We start from the raw sequence: 6,766 nt of genomic DNA, 5'->3' as shown, positions 1-6,766 counted from the left end.
GACCCTACATAAAATCTTGCAGGTGTGGCAGCCACCTTCAATCCCAACACTTGAAAGGCAGAGACAGGGTATTAGGGCAAACTGGCTAGCTAGACTAGCCAAATCAGCAAGCTGATAGTTGGGTGAGATGTCTTGTCTTGGTAAAGCAGAGAGCAATTAAAGAGAACACCTATCTTCAATTTCAGGCCTTCATACCCATACATGTGCACCTGTAAACACATTCACAGCACAAACACATGCACTCACATGCACACACACGCACACAGAGGAACAGCTTGCACATTACCGAGAAGTCCGCGCACACTCTGGAGCATCCTCAGCTCTCCTTTGTTGGGACCAATGTCTCCTCCATTGTCCCACGAGTTTCCTAAATGGGGAAGCTGTCCCTGGGACCATAGCGCTGACTACAGTATCTGACATATTGTACATGTTTACTGAGTTCATGATTGACTTTAATCTTCTGTTTTGTTTTGGTGTAGGAGGGTCTTCTGTCTATGTGTTACATTCATTTGTTAAATAAAGAAACTGCCTTGGCCTAGTTGATAGGGCAAACTCAGGTGGGTGGAGAAGACAGAACAGAATTCTGGGAGAAAGAAGGCAATGTGGCAGATGCCATGGCTCTCCTCTCCAAGATGGATGCTGGTTAGACTCATGCCCATAAGCCACAGTCAAGTGGCAATACACATTAATGGAGATGGTTTAAACAAATATGTAAGAGTTAACCAATAAAAGGTTAAACTAATGGGCCAGGCGGTGTTTAATTAATACGATTTCCATGTGGTTATTTCAGGTATAAACTAGCCGGGTGGCGGGGACACAGCCCGCTCCTCATTACTACATTGTTCTTTCAAAGTGGCTATTTAAAAAGTGTTTCCGGAAGAGATTCAGATAAATGGACACCAGTGCCTACCTGTGCAAATGTCCAGACTCCACGCTGTGTCTTTCATCAAAATGCCTTACACACAGGAACGTTCTTTCTCCAGGTACAAGCCTCAGATGGAAATAACACATCTTTCTAGTCTGAAGAGAAATTTATTAATTTCCAAAAATACAGTAAGCCAGGGTTTCTTTGAGACAGCATCTAACACTATACCCCAGGCTGACCTGAAACTCTGTAGCCCAGGCTGGCTTCAAACTCATGACAATTCTCCTGCCTGAGCTCCTAAGAGCTGAGGTCCTGATTGTGGTTCATGCATGCCTTACCTCAATTTTTTCACTTGGGACTATAATTCCTCAATTTGGTACACATTCTTTAAAGTATACACACACACAATAATAATAATAATAAATTTATGTTAAAATGTTTTAATATGTTGTGATGGCTATTCTTGTTTGTTAACTTGACTACATCTGGAATTAACTAACACCCAAGGAGCTGGGTACACCTGTGAGGGATTTTTCTTGACTGAGTTGTTTGAAGTGGGAAGATGTGAAACCAAAACACCAGCCACACTGCTACCCATTGATACTGTCTCCTTACTACACTGCCACCCATTGTTACTGTCTCTGTGTCACATCATTACCCATTGTTACTGTCTCTGTACCATACTGCTACCCATTGTTACTGTCTCCGTGCCACACTGCTACCCATTGTTACTGTCTCTGTACCACATCCTTATCAATTGTTACTGTCTCTGTACCACACTGCTACCCACTGTTACTGTCTCTGTACCACACCACACTGCTATCCATTGTTACTGTCTCTGTACCACATCCTTATCCATTGTTACTGTCTCCGTACCACATCTTTATCCATTGTTACTGTCTCTGTACCACACTGTTATACATTGTTACTGTCTCTGTACCACATCCTTATCCATTGTTACTGTCTCCGTACCACATCTTTATCCATTGTTACTGTCTCTGTACCACACTGTTATACATTGTTACTGTATCTGTACCACACTGTTATACATTGTTACTGTCTCTGTACCACAACCTTATCCACTGTTACTGTCTCTGTACCACACTGTTGTACATTGTTACTGTCTCTGTAGCTTACAAGAATAAGTTTCTGTTTCCTAAGCCAAATGTATCCTGGAATTTCTCAACCTATGCTGAACTTGTAACGCCGTGATGTACAGCCACCCCTTTGCCTTGCTAAAGTCCTGACGGCTGTGATGACTCCCCTTGCACATGACGTGTTCTTGCCCTTATCTACCCTCCACAGGCAGCCTGGAGCCCTGAGTCCCCACTTCTCTGTCCAGGTGCTAGGAACAGTTATCTCAACAGCTGCTTTCTACCAACCCTAAACCTTCCTAGTAAAAGGAACATAAAAAGCCAGTGCGGGGCTACCCTCTGAAAGCCCTACTTCAGGGGAGACAGTTGTCTGGCCAATCCCTTGTGCACTCCTAAATATATCTTGCTTAGTCAGACAGCTGCGGAAAAGACCCACCCTAAGTCCCAATCTTCTGGGGTGGGAAAATCCACCTTTGATCTGGGTCACACCTTCAGGACCCAGAGGAAGGAAGGTTGCTCTCTCTGCCTGCTTGCTCTCGCTGACAAGTCCATTCCTTCACTGGCATTAGAACCTGCTACTCCTAGATTCTTATGTGTACTGAAGACCAGCCAAGACATTTTTTGGACTTGGTACTGGGAGACAGCCCATTGTTGGACTAGCTGGACCACAGTCTCTAAGCCACTCTAATAATTCCACACATACATGCATATACACATACATACATACATACATACATACATACATACATGCACGCATGCATCTGCTTTATCAGTTCTGTTCATGAACCCTGACTAACATGGATGCCTATTTCCATATTCCACATTAATGTGACTAAGTCCACATTCCATCTTTATAAATCTTCTCCAGCTACCATTCCTCCTCAGGTATTACCATGACCCCGACTAGGAGTCATTACATGTCTATATCGGTTATCTAAATGATTCCATGAGCAAGTGTCATTGACTAATTTATGAAATTACTTTTAGGGAAAACAGTTCAAATACTGAAATAAAAACAACTCTCCAGGATGTAACTCTGCACCTTAGACGTCTGTGCTGTGGGGAAGGAAAGCTTGCCTGAGATGGGGGAATAGAAGCTTTACGGTTGGGTGCAGTATTATGAAGTGTATCCGCAGCTTTGTGTTCTGTGTGTTAGAATTATGAGGCACCAGCCTCTGGGGCCCAGTTTGCTTTTTATGTTTCCTAATCCTTATTTTTACTACATTTACTTGCGTATTATGCATGCTGCATTTGTGTGGGGATCAGAGGTCAGTTGTGGGGGTCTGCTCTGTCTTCCCACCAGGAGGGTTCCCGAGATTTATCTCAGGTCATTTGCCCTTTATTAAGTGCTTTCTGCTGAGCAACCTTGCCAAACCCCAGCTTGCTTCTGAAATAGATCACTGATCGATCACTTGGCATAGCCTAGAACCACCTGGAAGGAAGCCTGGCTTGAGGAATTGTGTAGATAGGATTGGCCTTGGGTATGTCTGTGGAAGGCTATCTTGATATTTAATTGACGTCAGAGCGCAGATTCCTCTGTAGATGGTGCCATTTCATAGACTGGTGGCCCTGGGCTATATAAGAGCCCAGGTATACAGAACAAGTTCTAGGACGGCCAGGACTACTCAGAGAAACCCTATCCGGGGAGGGGTGGAGAGTACCCATGCATTCTCAGGAATCACCTTGTGCCACTGCTGCCTGAGGACACGTGACAATGTTGGTTGTTACTACAGTGAGAGATTGTATTACTGACATTTGATAGAGCCAAATGATGTTAAGAATCCCATGAGGCAAGGACAGCTTTCCCACCAGGAATTACCTGGCCCAAATGTCACCAGTGCAGAGAAACCCTTGGTTAGTTGACTACGTGGAAATCACGCAAATAAGGGTTGTAATTTAGCAACAGTGGCCTCAAGAATCACACCAGTTTCATTCTGTTGCTGAGGGAAGGGTTTATTTGACTTACACTTCCAGGTCACAGACCGTCGTTAAGGGAAGTTGGTGCAGGAACTTGAAGCAGAAACCGCGGAAGAATGTTGCTTGCTGGCTCACTCTTGGCTACACTAAGTCAGCTAGTCTAGCTTACACCCGAAATAATCACACAGAAACTGTATTAATTAAATTACTGCTTGGCCCACCTCTAACTTATTGACTAACTCCTACATCTTAATTTAACCCACCTCCATTAATCTGTGCATTACCACAAGGTCGTGGTCTACCAGCAAAGTTTCAGCATATCTATCTTAGGTGGCGGCTCCATGGTTTCTCTCTCTGCCTTTCTTTCTCCCAGAATTCAGTCCCATCTTCCCTGCCTACCTAAGTTCTGCCCTATCAACAGGCCAAGGCAGTTCCTTTACTCATTAATGGTAATCACAGCACACAGAGGGGACTCCCACATCAGGGTTACTCTGTAATTTTGGAGCCTGTCCTGGAACTAGCTCTTCTTGTACACCAGGCTGGCCTTGAACTCACAGAGATCCACCTGCCTCTGCCTCCCAAGCGCTGGAATTAAAGGCGTGTGTCACTACCACCTGGCTTACAGGAACACTCTTAAAGCCAAAGACACGTAACCAACTCAACTGACACCAAAAAGGCATTTGACAATGGTGAACATGCCCTCTTGATAAAAGTCCTGGAAACAGCTGGGCAGTGGTGTCACATACCTTTAATCCCAGTACTGGGGACACAGAGGCAAGAGGATCTCTGCAAGTTTGAGGCCAGTCTGGTCTAAACAGTGAGCTCCAGGACAGCTACGACTGTTACACAGAGAAACCCTGTCTTGAAAAACAAGAAAAAAAGTCCTGGAACTGTTAGAAACACATACCTCAAAATAGTAAAGGATACATATATACAACCTACAGCCAATATTAAATGGAGATGAAGAGCGAGCATTTCTTCAAAAATCAGTAATGAGACAGGGACGCTTACTCTCTCCTCTCTTATTTGAAATATTGCTCATAGTCTTGGCTATAGCAATTAAATAAGAGGGGGTCATAGACGGACTAAAAACGGAATACCATGAAGCCACACTATCTCTACTTGCAGATAACATGATTCTTTACTTTAAAATTGCTATAGAAGCTACTAGAAAACTGGAGCTAATAAACACAGAAAAGTTGCAGGATACAATCAATACTTTAAAAGATAGTTTTCATATATGCCAACAATATAGTCACCAAGGAAGAAGTTAGGGGGCCTATCCCATTCAAATAGCTTCCCAACCCCGCCCAAAAAGTTCCTAGGGCTGTACAAAAAAAAAGTTCCTAGGGATACACCTAAAGAAGAAACACCTCTGCAATGAAAATCTCAAAACACTGAAATGGAAATCCAAGAAAATATTAAACAATAGAAAGATCTGACAGGCTCTCCAAATGGCAGAACTGACATGTGAAAATTAATCTATAGATTTAATGCAATATGCATCAAAATTCCAACGTCATATTTCACAGATGCAATAAAAATAATTCAGGGATTCATATGGGACCACAAGCAATGACTAACAGTCAAAGCAGTCCTAACGTTATACACGCCTCCATATTATACTCTAGAGTTATAGAGATAAAGACAGCCTGGCATTAAAACAGACCAGCGAACAGATCACAGGCCTGGATAGAAACTGATCAAGCTGTGTCCATCCAACTCTTGACAAAAGAGGCATGCAGGGTGAGGACACTCAACAAATGATGCTGACCAAACTGGATGTCCACCTGCAGAAGAATGAAACTAGAGTTGTGTTTTTCACAAAAGCCAATTCTAAATGGATTATTTAAAATTTAAAACCTGAAACATCTAGACAAAAACATAGGGAACACTGTGCACCACACACACCACACGGGGGAGGCAAGAAGTCTCTGAGCGGAACTCACCCCCGGCATCCACCAATGGCACGTCACACGCTGAGGAACTTCTGCTCATCCACAGAGACATCAGAGGAACACACAGACCACAGGATGGAGGAATCTTCACCCGTTACACCTCAGATAAGGTTCTGATATGGGAAACCCACGAAGAGTTATAGAAGCCAAATACCAAGGAAATAAAACTACCAGTCACCAAATGGACCAATGGGTTGAATGCAGTTTTCAAAAACATGAATACATGGTCAATAACTACTTTTAGAGTATTCAATGTCCAGAGCCATCAGCAAATGTTGGAATTGCCACCCCACCCCTGTCAGAATGACTGTCATCAAGAAGTTTGACAAATGTTGGAGAGAATGCAGGGGAAAGAAACTCACCGCTGATGGATGCAAATCAATAGTCACTGTGGAAACCATTCTGGGTTCCTCAAACCAGAACCTACTACATGAGCCAGCTATTTCCCTCTGTGTGCTCTCCACACCCCGTCACAGACATACCTGCACCCTCCTGTCGACTGCCGCTTTGTCACTATAGGAGGGAAATGGACCCAGGCTACTTGTCCACCAGCAGATGAGTGGATCCTGAGAATCCGGTACATACAAGAAATGAGATACTATTCAGCTATAAAGGAAAACAATCACAAAACTTGTCAGAAAAAAAATAATGTGTACCAGGCTTTTTCTTTCTGGCTACCAACGAGCTCTGAAATCAGGACACAGAGACTGAAAATCAATTATGAATACTCAGCCTTATCTTAGCTCTTATTTTAATCTGTTTTTCTTTATCTCTGTTTTGCCTCGTTTTTTTTTTTTTTTTTTTTTTTTTTGTTTTCTTTTTCCTTACTTTCCCGCTGTCTCTACATCTGGCTGGCCTGGTTTCTGGCCCCTGGGCTCTCCCTTTTGTCTCCCCTGGTCTCTTTTCTCTCTGCTCCTTTCTCTCATTCTATT

This window comes from Chionomys nivalis, chromosome 3 (genome assembly GCF_950005125.1).
Source record: "Chionomys nivalis chromosome 3, mChiNiv1.1, whole genome shotgun sequence".
In the NCBI taxonomy this organism is placed as follows: domain Eukaryota; kingdom Metazoa; phylum Chordata; class Mammalia; order Rodentia; family Cricetidae; genus Chionomys; species Chionomys nivalis.
This window is presented reverse-complemented; position numbering follows the sequence as displayed.